This window comes from Lactuca sativa, chromosome 8, assembly GCF_002870075.4.
Source record: "Lactuca sativa cultivar Salinas chromosome 8, Lsat_Salinas_v11, whole genome shotgun sequence".
Classification (NCBI taxonomy): domain Eukaryota; kingdom Viridiplantae; phylum Streptophyta; class Magnoliopsida; order Asterales; family Asteraceae; genus Lactuca; species Lactuca sativa.
Genome location: NC_056630.2, coordinates 98794477 through 98813081, shown reverse-complemented (window position 1 = coordinate 98813081; position 18605 = coordinate 98794477).

Sequence of the window (18605 nt, the reverse complement as noted above, 5' to 3'; positions counted from 1 at the left end):
GTACTTATGGTTTTTAGTTTTGGTTCCAGGTACCTCTTCATCTAAGGGGAAGGAGCTGGCAGGGTAGCAGCGCATCACACATTCACACATGATATTCCGCATTTGAGAAACCTGGGATTGTACCCTGATATTATACTATTTGATCATATGGTTTTGAGACTTGTGATTTGTGACTTTATGTTTGAAATGATATCAATGTTGTTTTCCGCTAACTGTTTTTACAAGTAATATACTCTAAAACGAAAAAAATGGGTCTAAATTTTGGGATGTTACAAGTTGGTATCAAAGCCTTAGTTTGAGGGATTCAGGCACACCATCGAGGGTGCCTGGACTCAAAACGAGGGATTTAAGGGTTTTTACAAGAAAATAGTTTTCTCAAATGTAAAATAAGGAGTTTTGAGAAAGAACAAGGTGTGTGATGCGTGCGAGCAGCCGAGCTCAAGTAAGTTTTCCCCAAGATACTCATACATGTTATGTTATATGATTATGAGAACTGCATGCTAGACTAGGGCTAAGGATCTAGGGAGGATGCCTTGTATGCATGTTATATGATTATGAGAACTGCATGCTAGACTAGGGCTAAGGATCTAGGGAGGATGCCTTGTATGCATGTTATATGATTATGAGAATTATATGCTAGATTAGGGATAAGGATCTTGGAAGGATGCCTTATATGCCTATTGTATAAGCTTATTGAGCTATATGCTAGGGCTGGTTAGTCAGCAGTATGGTAGCCTGAGTAGGTTATACTTGGTAATGGTTAATCAATGCACGAATGTTGCTTGCTTTGTGCTGATAGGGGTTCTGGATAACTTTAACTATCTAGGGAGCGGATATGTGATAGTATCCACAAGCTAGTTAGGGAAGGATGGTAGGGACTCCTTGTGCAGCTGATGGAGGAGAGTAGGTCGAAAAGTGCCCTAGGACAAGCCTAGGATGAGATTAGTTAGAGAGTACAGAGGGACTTGGTGAAGTCAAGGCAATTCTTGAGGAAAGTATGGATGGATATGGAAAGTAGTATGGTCTCATACTACTGGAAGCAGAGGATCCGTACTCGAATCAAGGAGGGCTGAGATAGAACCAAGAAACTTGGAGAGCATGTGAGACCTCTCAAGAGTATGTATGAACCTGACGTTATGTTTTTATTTCAGTATGGCGATTACGCGACATGGAGTAAGAGGTTCAGGGACTAGATCCGGATCAGGATCAGGATCAGGCTCGGGTGCGGGATCCGAGCAGGTTGATGACAGGCTATGCGAGTTCATCGCGTCGGAGATCACGAGAGGTATCCTTGAGGCGATCCCGATCATTTTTAGGTCAATCAAGGAGGGGATTATCAAGCTGATGGAGGATCGCCTCCGGAAATTCAAGAGTGACTTGGCGTCCAGCTAGTTGGGTTCACGCACACTGTCTTTCAAGGACTTCAGGGGGAGTGGTGCGTCGGACTTTCACGGGGTGAAGGATCCCATTGTGGCCAAGAGATGGATTACAGATATCGAGTATGCACAGTTAACGAGCTTCTGACCGGAAGGGGTCGAAGGTCTGCTTTGCTGTGGGTTGTTTGAGGGATTGAGCCAAAGATTGGTGGGAGTTAGTGGGTGATTCACTGGGGGGGGCAACCATTGAGGCTATGACTTGGTCAAATATTGTGACCAGGTTCATGGTTGAGTTTGCGCCGCCTGTGGAGCTTCAGCAGCTGGCCAAAGAGTTTCTTGATATGAGGCAGACTACTGAGACTGTGACGGAGATCACCGCCAAGTTCCGGGAGAGGGCCTTGTTGGTACCTTAGTACGCAGGGGATGAGAAGATGCGGAAGACCCGCTATCATGATATGTTGAGGGCTGACATTCGGGAGCATGTTAGCTATTCTACTTTCCCGACTCTGGATTCCATGATTGCCAGGGAGAGGGAGAGGCAGATTGATTTAGAGCACCTCGAGAAGAGGAAATCAGAGACAGGACATGTTGTTGGGATTTCAGGGAAGAAACCCAAGTGATTCGACGCTAGGTCGAAGAGCCAGAAGGGTCAGGACGGTTGTGGGAAATGCGGTAGGTCACACGAGGGATTTTGCCGCACTGGGTCAAGATCAGGCTGTTATAAGTGTGGCAAGACTGTGCATTTTGGCAGGGATTGTACTACTCCTGCCCCCAGTGTTCAGATGTCAGACCTGATTTGCTTCCATTGCAAGGCCATAAAAAGGCCAACTGCCCCAGGTTGACAGCAACAGCAGCAGCAACGCCAGTGGTGGCGCCAACTTCAGCAACTACACGGGTTACAGATGGCCGGAAGTTCAAGTCAGAGGCTCCAGTGGTGAGGAGTCGAGCTTTCCAATTGACATACAAGGAGGCACGCGCCGCACCCGATGTGGTGACGGGTATGGTTTCTTCTCTTTAATTTTTATATATATGTCACTTGTGATATTGATGTATTATGCTATATGAACATTATCCCGGTTTAGGTGTTGTTTGATTCAGGTGCTACTTGATCATTTGTTACTCTTGCGCTTAGAAAGATGTTTCCTGAGTCTTCGGTCATGTTAGGTTGCCCTCTACATGTCGAGATTGCGGACGATCGATCGGTGCGGGCATCCGAGGTTTTCAGAGATTGTGTTCTTAGGCTGTACGAGGAGCATTACTTGGTAGATTTGGTTCCCATACCATTGCGGGGGAACAATGTTATCATAAGGATGGATTGGTTGAGGCCGAATAGGGCAGTGATCTACTGTGCGCAACAGTTGGTTCAGATCAGGACCCCAGGTGGGGAGAGCTGGTGATTCAGGGCGAAAGGCCACAGCGTGGACCAGCTTTATGTTAAACAGCGAGGGCCAAGCGCTACCTCCAGCAGGGTTGAGCGGGGTATGTCGCATATATTATGGATACTCGGGAGGCGGGTCAGGCGACGGTGATTGATGTGCCAGTGGTACGAGAGTACACGGATGTATTTCCGGAGGAGCTGCCTGGGATACCTCCGAAGAGGCAGGTGGAGTTCAGGATTGACCTGATCCCTGGAGCGGCTCCGATAGGCAAGGCACCATATCGGTTGGCTCCTCCTGAGATGCAGGAGTTGTCTACACAAATCTAGGAGCTATTAGACAAGGGATTCATCAGACCGAGCAGTTCGCCTTGGGGAGCCCCGATACTGTTTGTGAAGAAGAAGGATGGGTTGCATCAGATGTGTATAGATTACCGAGAGCTGAATAAGGTAACGGTGAAGAACCGTTACCCACTCCCGAGGATTTATGATCTCTTTAACCAGCTTCAGGGAGCATCTTGGTTCTCCAAGATTGATTTGCGTTCAGGATATCACCAGATGAGGGTCAGAGAGGAGGATGTGCAGAAGATTTCCTTTCGGACACGATATGGTCACTATGAGTTTCTGGTGATGCCTTTCGGGCTCATCAATGCTCCATCCACATTCATGGATCTCATGAATCGTGTGTGTAGACCGATGTTAGATCGATCTGTGATAGTTTTCATTGATGACATCTTGGTCTATTCCAAGACTCGAGAGCAGCATGTAGAGCACTTGCGAGAGGTGTTGGATACCTTGAGAAGGGAGAGCTTGTATGCCAAGTTCTCCAAGTGTGATTTTTGGTTGCGCGAGATGCAGTTTCTTGGGCACCTTGTCAACCAGAACGGGATTTTGGTCGACCCGGCCAAAGTGGAGGCTGTGATTGATGGGTTTTGAGCATTCTAACACTCATATGGTGTACATGCAACCCTATAAACCTTGGATCTATGTTTTCTCTATTATACATGCAAATATTAAATATTCCAAGGTTTCATCCTAACTAGCATAATATGAAGCAACTATATACTACAAAAGCCTAGTTAGATGACATACCTTTTAATGAAGATAGAAGTCTTGAACTTTAAGAGCTTAGCCCCAATAGTGTGGAAGCCTAAAGTGGAATCACAAATCACCAAAAACACCTTGGAAAACTTGAGAGAATAGTAATCACACTAGAAATTGGTCCACTCTTGTTTGTTCACACACTAGTGCCATTTCATGTGCCAAAGACCTCTTTATATAGTATGGAGGATTAGGGTTACATTCATGTAAACCGTAATACCCATGACCTTTCATTTCCATAGGATCCACGGGTTTAAAAACTCCATGGACTATCCATGAAAGCTTAGCCCAACCTAAATGAACTTGGCCCATGCTATATATATAAGAGTCCATATTTAATTAGTTCCTTTTTTATCACTAAATTAATTCTAAATTAATTCTCGATAAATACTTATTAAATAATATGATTCCATATTAATATATTAGAACTTATAATATATTAATATAAATCATAAACATACTATTCTTAAAAGACTATCCATATAAATTGTTCCAGTGAAGTGCAACCCAAATGGACCATGCTACTCTCAGGTCGAATACATACCAATAATAGTTATGGGCTTAGACATCTAATCCAACAATCTCCCACTTGGATAAGTCTAAAACTATTATTTCATATGACTCCAAGATCCCGACTAGCAATCGTAGCTCTTAAATCCGCTGTCGAACTTTGACCTAGTTAAATGACTTGTCCATCAGATAAGAGATCATATATTCCTCCATTCTAGACATCATATGGAATGAGACATGGATCACAATCATTCTCTCTATCCATTTGTTGTTTCCCAATTTCCGATTTATGATGACTGATTATTTGGACAAATCAAAACAGTCCAGGCTTGGCCAAACACTTGGGGGTGTCATCACTAAATCATTGAGGGGCCCACGAATATCGCTTTTATCCCTCCAAGGGTAAAAGGAATGGATAAACTTCGACTCATATTCTTATCCTACTACTTGTTGAATCATATACAAAAGCATGTTTTATAACATCAAGTTATTGATGCGTTTTCATGCAATCAATGTATAACCAACTCGTAGTCAACAAGTCATATCTCTAGGTTTGAAGAATATAAGATATTATCGTCTCATGATCACTCGTGATAAAATCCATAAAGTGATTCAAATGAGCGTGGGTTTAATCTAATACTCGAATCTTATTCCAGGTGCACTCATGAATGTTGTACCAACTCTTGCTATGTCCAACACCTTAGACATCTACAAGCCAACTTAATGACAGTCTTGATTCATATCTACTTCCAACATATGACTGACTGTGGAGAATTTGAATAACTTAGTTATTCGAGAAGTCAAAACATGAAAAGTGAAACAGAAGAATAATCAAATTCGGTATGGCCCCAAGCACCTTTGAGAGTAAATAGAACACCGTTTATTTAAACACCATATTGATTACTCATTATTCATTATATAATGTTTCAAATAATTAACTTAATACTTGAATTAAAACAATAGTCATGCCATGCGCCAAACATGCACACTATGTTTGTCCAAACAATAGTTATGCCATACACCAAGTGTGCACACTTTGTTTGTCTATGATCCTTACTTTGTGGAATAGATCAATTGAACATAATTCCAATAATTCTCATTTCACAATCCCAAATCCTTATCGTAAATTTAAGAATTCTAAATTCCTTCTATTTACCGAAATCTGTTAGATTCTAAACTTATATGCATTGATCCTCTTGTAATGACTATGCACAAAGTCACAAAGACTTGTCAACAGACATTACAAAGTATTCCAATGGAGATCAATTCCATGGAAACAAAGTCTCAAATTCAAAGTACATTGCTTTGAACATCCTTCTTGCATTAAGTTTTCTAATCTTACACAGATTTAATGGATAACTTCCACCTATGAAACATTTCCATATTCCCATTCTGACTATCACTTCTGAACAAGCGCTACCTCTTTTCAGAATATGTCAATATGGTCCTTTTCCAAAAATTTACACCATACTTCCAATTGTCCCTGAGCAACCAATCTTTGGTAAACCTTAGATTGTCCTCGACAGTTGCTTAATTAATTTTATTCATATCCAATTCCGGACCTTTTCCCCTCTTAATGCCCTAGGCATTTGAAAATTTTAGAAAAAATAAATATTATAGCACATGTAATCGAACCTATATCCTAAGCATATGGGACACGATTCATGATGTCTCACATAAAGACATGATCCTAGATCAGTCTTTTGCTACAATATTTTTATTTGCCATGTTTTCATAATTCGACTATGAAGAGGGATGTCGTAATCATAATCGAATTTGAGAACGCAATATTTATAGAATTTCCTTAAGTTGAACCATTCCAACATAAAATTCATATATATATATATATATATATATATATATATATATATATATATATCCTTGACTAAAGATGATTAACATCTCAATTTAAGCTTTTAGAATTGAAATGAAGTATAATTTCCTCTCCCTTAATTATAGCAAAACAACTTTTCCCAATTGAAACTTTTGTTTTCTATAATTAACATTACTAACTTGCAATACTTATCATAATTATCATGCTCCTACTAACATGATGATTATTAGCATAACACTTATGCTCCCACTAGCTTTGGCATGTATCCAAAAATCAGCTGGACTTCTAAAAATCAATACTTTATTGACTTTCTTACAAAAGTTTAGATTTCTGATACGAGATGCTTTGATAAAACTTTATCAAAATCATACACCTTTCCTTAGATAGATCACATGTATGTCTAAAAAATTTTAGAACTATGAAAAGGGATGCCGTAATCATAGTCTCAATTGTTTAGACCTTTACCATTTCTCACAAGTCCAAGTTAGAGTGTTGGTTAACCACACAAGCTCCACTAATGACTTTGAGAATGCAAATATCACAATTGCTATCTACTTAAAATCTATTTAGTGAAAACGTTTCCTCACCATCATTTTCATGAATCGGAGAGAAACCTTTTGGCACTTAGACTTTATGGTGTATGTTTTCCTATCCATGTGAATTTGTCAAAATCATAATCACAAGACAAGGTTAGTGACAAATCCAAACTTATATGGATTGAACTTGTTCAATCTTATTTTCTTGCAATCTGGAAGCACAAGGGCCTACCATGCTTCCAGGTTGTTATGCAAACAATTGAGAACTTGTAGAACTCAGATGCATAGTTAACTTTAACTGGAATAAGCACAAAAATAAGAATATGTCAATACGACAGGTTACAAACCTCAAGTCGTGCGCTAGTGATAAACTACTGGTTTTATTCTTGGTTAGTTCTTGAAACTCTTTCAGGATCTTTTAGACTCCCACTCTCCTCTTGACATATAAGACTCTCTTGTCAAGATCCATTCCTTGACTAACAAATATTCAAGAGATAGTGTGGATTCTTATCTAGACAAACACTTCACACGATTGGCCTTAGTTGGTCTTTGTTTTATCCAAAACATCACAACTTACCAATTTCAAATGTACAAGAGTAGAAATCATTTTACTCTTACATTTGACAAGTGTTATAAACCTTCTTTAAGATGTGTCACTCAAGTTACAATCTTGGAGTATGACTCTAAGAATTGTTTTGGAATGAAATATGACTCGTCTTCTTGATTTAACCACTTCAACAATTCATGAATCCTCTTCTTAGCCATAAAAATGCACTAAGATGTCCTTAGAGGATGTATTGTGATATGGTTTCATAATCATTAAGATGATCATAAAACCTGATACTAAAGTAGTCTCCTATCTTTTCAGATTCGAGAAACTTTTATCTTTTTGCCTAATTTGATTCTTCTCATTCGTTCTGCCATACACTGAAACTTTTCCAATGTTTCAGAATTACACTTAAACTTGTAAGTGTAACCATATTTACTAACTTTTAGTGAATCATGACGAATAGCCTTATCGGTCTTTGTGGTGGACCTGACCAGCGCACAACCAAGTGTACCCGATCCCTTTGTCCTTCACTTGACTCACATATATATATGAACAAGGAATTAGTCTTAATTTTCCAAAGATGAAAATTCTCATTCATCATACAATATAACTTGCATGATTCCAAGTTTCGGTCCAATTGAAACTTGGGTAATGAGAATATTTCCTTATTTGGTAAATTATGACACTATCACAAACGAAAGAATCAAATCCATTTTCGAATATTGCTATCAATAGAATCATATAAACAACAATTTTTCACAAATGCCATTATAAGGATATTTAAAATAAATAAAATTAAAACTTTTTTTTATTTTAAAACTTGCAGAAAGCTTATCCTTACAATGCAAATGCATATGAAAACTTGTTGTTATCTATTCCTAAGCAAAATATCATAACTCTTAAGCAACAACAAAATTCTAATCACTGAACCATGCGATCGAAATCCATCTTCGCGATCAGAATCAACATATTCTTCTTTTAAGCTTTCTCTTTTCTTTGATTCTTAAAACAGCAACATGTGACCCAGTCACATCATGTATAAGAATCTCCAAATAGGAACTTAATAGAGTCAGATAGTGGACTTTACCCAAAGTAGAGTCAAACTTTTGACTTTACCGTCCTCATGATATTTCAGGTAAATAGGGTAGCTTAGCAACCAATGCCCTTTCCTTTAGCAATAGAATCATATGGACCCTTTGGGAATGGTACATAGGACTATCTCAGACTTAGCCTTTCTCTTTACCATTTGGTCAACCGAGTTGACTATGGCCGATCCCTTTCCATTGGGAAGAGAAAGCTTTTGTGGATTTCCAATGCTACCATATTCAATGTCCATGGAAGTTTGAAGTCAATCTTCCAATCAAATTTGCTTTATAGGTGCTCCAAATCATTGCTGATTCAGTAGCACCAAGAAAATAGGTAAGATCAATAAGGGTCATGTCATAGTCTGTTACATAGTAGTCCTTAAAGAACTCACTATGTGACTTAGAAAGTGATTGAAGAACCTAGTCAACAACCAACTTCCTTAAGACTTTGACACCCAACTCTCCCGGCTTGTCAATATGTGACTTCATCTCCAAGATGTGAGCACACATAGACTTTGCTTGCAAATGTGACTTGAGTGACCTTGAACTATTCAAGAACTCGTGGGATAGGGAGAATAATTAGAGGAGGTGGAGGAATTGAAGTATGATTTCCGTGATCCAACCACGGGTCATCATCTTCATTAGGAAAGCTTGTTCCAAGAGATTTGGGAAGATCATAGTTGTCTGAACCGAACATCTAATATGGGAGATATTCAAGTTAGTTGATTAAAGTCCTTAATATAACACCCAATATAAAATATTAAGGCTAGGACCCAACACAATATTTTATAACTTGGAAGAGGGATGCCGTCATCCAAGTTATAAGATATTTGAAGGTAGGCGAATGATGATTCACCAATTTCCACCATGAAAAACGAAATAGATATTAGGTTTTAATTGGATTGAAACTCCTAGATTTTTTGAGATTCATTGAACTTTTCAATGGCATGTTTAAGTATCGATTGTGCCCTCTCAGATTTGTGACTAGGATGCCAATGATCGAAAACAAGGTGTGAATAACCATGCTAATTAACTTGGTACCCTTAATTTTATCACCTAATCGATGTGCCGGTTAACCACATGCGCTCCACCGATCTATGATAAACCTTAAGCCACCCTTTGCCAACCTTGTTAAATCCAAGTTAGTGTGCCGGTTAACCACACACGCTCCAGTAACGACTTAAGCAAGGTGCAAAGTGTAATTTCATGGGTTAGCACCAAATTCACATTTTCCTAAAGTAACTAAGATTTGGAATTTATAAAACATTAGTTACTTTATATTTATCACTATACTTATAATGAGAATTATAGTCCTTGTCCTACCCGTTCAGCTAATGACCCTCCACCAGTCAAGGAAGTGGTGGGTGAGAGTGGACACCCATTAAGCTGCCATTTTATAGGCAACAACCTTATACCCCCTTTGGAATTAAAGTGTGTGTGAGACTTTACAAATACCAAAACTTGAGGGCAAGTTTTGAAACTATTAAAAACTTTTCATTTCTATAACATATGAGTTTAGTATGGCTTTTAATGGCAAGAATCTTGGACATCCATAACCTGAGGACAAGTTATGGAGCTCATAAAACAATTTATTGGAAGAGACTCTTCAAGTTCATAACCTAAGACTCTTTAATAATTATTTTAAAGAAAAACTTTTGGTTTTCCATAACTTGAGGACAAGTTATGGAATCCATTAAAGGCCATTTAGATCATCTAATAGGCATATAAACATGTCAAGCAAAACAATGATCTAGATTAAACTAATATGAACAAGACAATTCAAATCAAACAATTTTCATGTATATTAGCCTAACCATTAAACTAATACAAAACATGAATCTATTGAAAATTATCTTTGGAATTGGATTAGAATGATCATCACCACATCAAAAATAGGTTTATAAGTTCAAAAACAGCTTAGTGTAATGATTCTAGTCCTATTCCAGCCTTGAAACTCGAAAATATGTTGTCTGGGGGTCCAACTCGTCGAGTGCATGAACCAACTCGAAGAGTTGGATGATTTAGGCACTTTTTAGGCATGGACTCGTCGAGTCACTCCCTGTATTTGTCGAGTCAGCTGTCCAGACAGCAAAAAACTTCGATTTTCAGCCTCTAAAAAGCAAGTAGCATCAAGTATAATTAAAAACAACCCTAGGCTCTGATACCACTGATGGGTTTTGAGCATTCTAACACCCTTATAGTGTACATGCAACCCTATAAACCTTGGATCTATGTTTTCTCTATTATACATGCAAATATTAAATATTCCAAGGTTTCATCCTAACTAGCATAATATGAAGCAACTATATACTACAAAAGCCTAGTTAGATGACATACCTTTTAATGAAGCTAGAAGTCTTGAACTTCAAGAGCTTAGCCCCAATAGTGTGGAAGCCTAAAGTGGAATCACAAATCACCAAAAACACCTTGGAAAACTTGAGAGAATAGTAATCACACTAGAAATTGGTCCGCTCTTGTTTGTTCACACACTAGTGCCATTTCATGTGCCAAAGACCTCTTTATATAGTATGGAGGATTAGGGTTACATTCATGTAAACCCTAATACCCATGACCTTTCATTTCCATAGGATCCATAGGTTAAAAACTCCATGGACTATCCATGAAAGCTTAGCCCAACCTAAATGAACTTGGCCCGTGCTATATATATATATATATATATATATATATATATATATAAGAGTCCATATTTAATTAGTTCCTTTTTTATCACTAAATTAATTCTAAATTAATTCTTGATCAATACTAATCAATTAATATGATTCCATATTAATATATTAGAACTTATAATATATTAATATAAATCATAAACATACTATTCTTAAAAGACTATCCATATAAATTGTTCTGGGGAAGTGCAACCCAAATTGACCATGCTACTCTTAGGTCGAATACATACCAATAATAGTTATGGACTTAGACATCTAATCCAACAGTGATGAGGCGGGAGGTCCCGAGGTCTCCATCTAAGATTCGGAGCTTCCTGGGACTGGCAGGTTATTATCAGAGATTCATTTAGGACTTCTCCAAGATAGTCGTGCCCTTGACCAGGTTGACAAGGAAAGTCGCGGTCTTTCACTGGGAGCCTGAGCAGCAGGCCGCATTCGAGATGTTGAGACAGCGGTTGTGTGTGGCGCCAATCTTAGCCCTGCCAGAGGGCATGGAGGATTTTCTTGTGTATTGTGATGCGTCCATCTCGGGTTTGGGTGCGGTATTGATGTAGAGGGGGCATGTTATCGCCTATGCTTCGAGGCAGCTGCAACCTCATGAGGCGAAGTATCCGATGCATGACTTGGAGTTGGGGGAAGTTGTTTTTGCCCTCAAGATTTGGCGTCATTACCTCTATGGGGTCCGCTGTACATTTACATGGACCATAAGAGTTTGAGGTACCTTATGGATCAACCGGATCTAAACATTAGGCAGCGTTGGTGGCTTAATGAGGTGAAGGATTACGATTGTGAGATCCTCTACCACTCGGGGAAGGCCAATGCGCTTAGCCGCAAGTCAGCGCCAATCAGAGACATATACATAAGGATGACCGTGGTGACTCCGTTGTTGGAGCGGATTCGAGAGGCCCGACAGGAGGCTATGAAGGAGGAACATCGTAAGAGTGAGCGTATTATGGGCTAGGTTTCCTCCTTCGATTATGACAGTCGTGGATTGTTAACTTTACACAGTAGACTGCGGGTCTCGTATCATGGAGGTGTGCGCCAGGTATTGATGGACTAGGCACATAAATCCAAGTTTTCTATCCATCCCGGGGCGACAAAGATGTACAAGGATCTTCGTCTTGATTATTGGTGGCCCTGCATGAAGAGGTATGTAGCTTGGTTTATTGAGAGATGTTTGACCTGCAGGAAGGTCAAGGCCGAGCACCAGAGGCCTCACGGAAAGACCCAACCATTGGATATTCCACTATGGAAATGGGAAGATATCACTATGGATTTCATCACAAAGCTTCCTAGGACCGCGAGGGGAGTGGATTTGATTTGGGTCATTGTGGATCAGTTGACCAAGAGCGCCCATTTCATTCTGACTCAGAAGAGCATTTCGTCCGAGAAGTTGGCCGACATCTATACCAGAGAGGTAGTGGCTCGACATGGGGTGTCAATTTCGGTGATTTCCGACAGGGATGCGTGGTTCACTTCCAGGTTCTGGAAGAAGTTTTATGACAAGTTGGGTACTCGTCTGCACTTTAGCATCGCTTTTCACCCGCAGACGGATGGTCAGATTGAGTGGACCATCCAAACATTGGAGGATACGTTGCATGCATGTGTTTTAGACTTTGGAGGTAGTTGGGATACTTACCTTCCTTTGGTTGAGTTTTCCTATAATAACAACTATAATGTGAGTACGGACCGTCCTCCCTTCAAGATGTTGTACGGGAGGAAGAGCAGGACCCCGATATGCTGGGGTGAGGTTGGCCAGAGGGTCATGGGGAGTACCGAAGTGGTACTCAAGACTACAGATAGGATCCGGCAGGTACGGAGCAGGCTTCAGACCGTTCATAGTCGGTAGAGGAGTTCTGTCAACAGGCGTTGTTCGGACTTGGAGTTCCAGGTCGGGGATATGGTGCTCCTGAAGATGGCTCCATGAAAGGGTGTCATTCGGTTCAGGAAGCGGGGCACGCTGGGCCCCTGGTACATTGGACCTTTCATGGTTGCAGCTCGGATAGGCAAGGTGGTGTATAGGCTGGACCTACCAGCCGAACTCAGTCAGATTCATAGTACTTTTCACGTCTCCCAGTTACAGAAGTTTCTGCTGGACGATTCGACAGTGGTGCCTTTTGAGGACATTCTGGTGGATGACAGCCAAAATTACATCGAGCGACCAATAGCTATCCTCGACAGAAAGTCGAAGGATCTAAGGAACAAGAGGGTCCGGTGAAGGTGCAATGGCAGCACCGCAAGGGCTCAGAATGGACTTGGGAGCCGGAGGACGGGACGAGGGAGTACTACCCCGAGCTTTTTCAGGGCTCAGCAGCAGACTTCGAGGATGAAGTCTAAAATAAGTGGGGGAGATTTCTAACACCTGGTTCATGGTACGTATTTAAATTCAAGTAATGTTGTAATTTACCATAGGACTTGGCGAGTTGGAGGCCCTAATCGTCGAGTAGACTCGACATTATGTAAGGGTTTTAATGATCTACTCGATGAGTCGGGAGACCGAGTCGGCGAGTAGGAGCTATCTGGACAAAACCCTAATGTTTAGGGTTTGCACCCTATTTAAACACTTTATCTCGTCCCAAACCAACCTCCATCACCCTCCCAACTCAAAAAAACCCTAGATTGAAACCCTAAACCCTTATTGAGTGTTCTTGACCCTTTTGGTGCTTTTTGTGCGTGTGTTTAAAGTTGGAAAAGAAGAAGGAAGCTTGGAAGTTCAAGAAGAAGCAAGGAGATCCATAAGTTTTACTTCATTCTCAGCTCATTCAAGGTAAAAAGCTGGAAACTTGACCATCTATCTCTTAGATTTTGATTTTGGGGCTACTTCTACCCTTTTTATGAGTATAGAGAAGCTAAAATCGGATTTTGTGAGTGTGCTTGGAGTTGCACTTCGGATCTGGGGCTATTGGGGGTCTTTATGGCATAAACGTGCCAACTTTGTTGCCATAAACACCCCATGCATCTTGTAGACCTTCTTTCATGGATTTTGGAGCCAAAAACCCCATGCATAGACATCAAGTTTATAGATTTACGTATGAAATGGACCCTAGGAAGTCAGATCTATGGTTTTGAAGCATTAAAACCCATTATAATTGATTGTATAGTTTTGGACTAGGAAGGACTCGGCGAGTCGATTGGGCGACCCGGCGAGTTGGGACACATTTTCCCCCAAACGTCTTCTGGAAATGGTTTTGGTTGAGTGGAAGGAACACTCAACCTTCTAGGGGGTTTGTTTTGGACCTGGAAATCATAGGACTCGGCAAGTGAATGAATAGACTCGGTGAGTTCAAGGAAATGTCCCAACCATCTGAAGATGGACTCGACGAGTTCAAGGAGAACTTGGCGAGTCGTAGACTGAACATCTTCATATGGGTGAAGATCAAACCGACGAGTTCAAGGACGAACTCGGCGAGTCTGTTGAAGATAGTCAAATGTGTTGTTGAAGGCGAACTCGTCGTGCTCTTTCTAGACTCGACGAGTAAGGACGTGATTATGGCAGTAGGTGAACATGGGGACTCGGTGAGTTAGCGGACCAACTCAGCGAGTCGAGTCAATCAGATGTTGACTTTGACCAGAGGATTGACCATTGATCAAGGTGTTGAACTTGACCTTGTCTTGGACTTGAGTTGGCCCTTGTAAGGGTTACGAGTATGAATTGATAAGTTAAAAAAGTTGTTCTGTAGGGATTGAGGATTCGAGGAGAGTTGGTTTTCATAACGAGATCAGTGCAGACACTACACGACTTCGAGGTGAGTTTTCTCCTAGTAGGAGTGGGTCTACAACCACAATGTTGGCCTATGAGTAAGAGTGTTGGATATATGATTGTCTTTGTGATAATTATCTAGTGTTGGTATGAGATATGATTACTGTGCCTGATATGATTATTGTGATTGATATGTTTACTGTGCTTGGTATGTGTTAGCAGTAGTAAGGGGTGAAATAGTCCCTGATTACCGGTTCGGTTCGGTACTGATGCAGAGGGGGCACGTGATAGCTTACTGCATTTGAAGCCTCATGAGGCGAATTACCCCACTCACGACCTGGAATTGGGGGCAATAGTGTTTTCCCTCAAGATTTGGAGGCATTACTTGTATGGAGTGAGGAGCACCATCTATACTAATCACAAGCGTTTTAAGTATTTGATGGATCAGCAGAACCTCAACATGCAAAAGCATAGGTGGTTGGATGTACTAAAGGACTATGATTGTTAGATTTTATACCACCCTGGGAAGGCCAATGTAACGCCCGTAGATCCGGGCTAGTCAATTTAGAGATAATAGGGGTCGAAAACAACTTTTCGACAAAAGATTATTTAGAATAAATAATCTTAACCAAGTTGTATAATACTTCTCAAGGGTCCCGTACATATAAAGAATGTCAGAATCCGAGTTATAACGAAGAAGTTATGGTCCGTCGAAGTTTTACGGCAAAACGAGCATGACACCGGGAGACGTAAATAGTGAATTTACGATGGAGGAATTTTTAGCCTTAGAAAGCTAAACAAAAGATGTAGTATACGTTAAACCGAGAACATTCAAAAAAAGAACGCCCAAATCTGACTTCGTATGAGGAAGTTATGAATATTCTAATATTTGGCTTAGCAGTGCACAACCCGAAACTCGAATTTTAGATCGAGCGGTTTTTGGCCTACGCGACCTAAATGAGAATTGAAGATCTCATTAATAGGAACTCAATGGTAAAAACACAGACGAAAACAGAGTCTGTATGTAGAAGTTATGAATTTTACGCGGACATTTAACAGTATAATCTCCTCGTACTGTTAAATTTAAGATCGGTCGAGAATTAGCCGACAGAGTCAAAATGAAAGTTTTAGATCTTATTTTTACCTATGCGTGGATAAAAAAACGTCAAAATGGAGGTCGTATGTGAAAGTTACGGATTTTAGAAGTCGGAAGTGTGCTGTAAGAAAATGGGTGATGTGGCACAATCTTGGCCATTGCTTTCTCCCCAAGTCTTGCCAATAGATAGTGACATGTGGCACCAAGTTCAGCCATTTTCACCCTATAAATAGAACCTCTCCCACCCTCATTTACTTCACACCTTTCCCATTCTTTCTTCTCTTTACTCTCTCTCTAGAACCTCTCTCTAGCCCCGAAACCCCCTGAAAACCTAGGGAACCTCCCTAGCACGAGGCGGAAGCCCCGGAGTGCTCGAAGGCTCCGAGAAGAAGAGCTTTTCGTCTCGGGAATGCTGCTCCAAACAAAGCCCGGTTTTCTATAAAACCCGCTGTAAGTGAGCTACGCCTACGCTATTTTTAATATAACTATTATTTAATTATAGTAACGTTATTAGGAACTTATAATAAATACTTGGGCTATTATTATGGGTTATATAAGTATTGTTTAACGCTTATATAATAGTAATAATAGCTATACTATTAATTAGCCTCAGCGAATAATAGACTAAACTCTAGTGGTAATAATACTAGGTTTCCTCAAAGGAAATTATTTTTTAAGAAGCGAAGCGCTGTCTGAGTTCGGAATCACCACCTTACCAAGTGAGTGCATGGTCCCTTTCATCTTACACGTATATATGAAGTATTTAATATAAATTACGTGCTATGTGTGCATATTTTCTAAATACTTGCCGTCTATGTTGGATTGTTGGGTGAAATATTTTTATACACGTTTTAAATGATTTAAATTGTATATGTATTTTATATCTACAAAACGTGTTGGGTAAAACATGGGTAGATGTAATAGTTGCTGTGTGACCAAATAAAATAAATGAGAGGCCTCGATATAGATGTTATTGATGATCCAGTCATCTAGCGGAGTATAGATGACGACCACGGACTATTCTAGACAGTCTAATGGAACGCTAGCAGGCTCGCAACCTGTAGGTGTTTATTTGAGTTGTGTGCTCACCAGCAGTACTTCATCCCCCACATGATTGTCTTATTTGACATGAATTGCTAAGGAACCCCCAAAGCATGTGTTTTCACCTTGATGAATGTCCTTAGACTAGGTCCCCAGTGTTAGATGTTTTAGGGACGTAATGTGAGGATAACGGGAACGTGTAATCGAGTTTGTTTGGTTTGATAAAGTTAATAAAGTTATTTATTGTGGGTTGAAAACCCTATGTACTCACCAGGTTTCTCAACCTGACCCACTCAGTTTATTTATATCACAGGTGTTGATATGATGTCACATTACATTGAGAGATTAAGGAGATATAAATCATTAGTGATAATGAATGTAAGTTCTATTTATGCTTATGTTTATGTATTGACGATGACATCCCAAATGTTTTAAAATGAATAAAAATATTTTTCTTCAAAAATGCTTTGATAACGTATTTATCATGTTTTACTGGGAACAAATTCCGCAACATTTTCATTAAAAAAAGGTACTCTGGTTTTTTATAAAGCATAAATAAAATCGATCTTTTCTGGCCGTTAAAATGGGGATGTCATAGTTGGTATCAGAGCATTAGTTTAAGCGAACTAGGAATTTGTAGGATTTCTAGACTTAAACTTAGAATGTTAAGCGATGGTTGTGAGATGAGTATCTAGTATATTTTAGACACAAGCACTAGTTTATTTTAGGAAAGATGCCTAAAATGATTTTATGTGCTATATGCTATTATTTGTTCGGATCTATGGTTTGTTCCCGACCGGATCTGGAACCATATGTGTTTAGGATTCTAAAGGTACGACTACGATATTAGAACTAGCATATTAACATTTTGGAGGGATAAGGATGATTTAAACGTCTATCCTAAGTAAAGATCTAAATTCACCCTATTCGGTGTAAAGATCAAAATGGCGAGAACCCGTAGTGGAGTCAGGAATGCGAATGAAAATAGAAACCAACCTCCAGTAATTGAGCAAATACCAGTTGTGGTAGCCGCTCATGAGCTAATGACGATGGCCGGAGTGCAGGCGATGATCCGGATGATGTTGGATCGCCAAATTGAGGAAACCAGATATTTACTCTAACAGAATCGCAAGGAAGCTACCATACCAATCGTAAAGCCCGAGCTGAATGATGGGCAGTTAGAAGGAGGTAACTACAGTGGGACCGTTGGTCAATCTGGTCTGCCAGTAATAAGGAGGAACAATCAAGATGATGGATTCGAGAGGAATGGATGCAAGTACAAGGATTTTATGACTTACAAGCCATCGACTTTCACTGGAAAGGAAGATTGGATCGGAGTCATGGATTGGATCTCGGAGATGGAGTTAGCTTTCATGACGTCTGGTTGCAGAGGCAAGTTACAGACTACCTTTGCAGTACATCAGTTCAGAGGAGGTGTTGTGCGCTAGTGGAATACCTTGGGGACGACTCTAATCCCCAATGAGCCCGTGCAACTGACATAGGCAGAGTTTTTGGTGCAGTTCAAGTGCAAGTACTGCTCAGCCCAAAACCTGCTCGAGCTAGAAAACCAGTTGCTGACCTTGAAGAAAGGAAGCATGTCAATTGATGAATACACCAACAACTTCACGGAGAAGATGGAGTTTGTCTTGCGTCTTGTCCCAGATGAACTGTAACAACCTGTTATTTTAGGTCAATGTAATGACCAAACATTGAG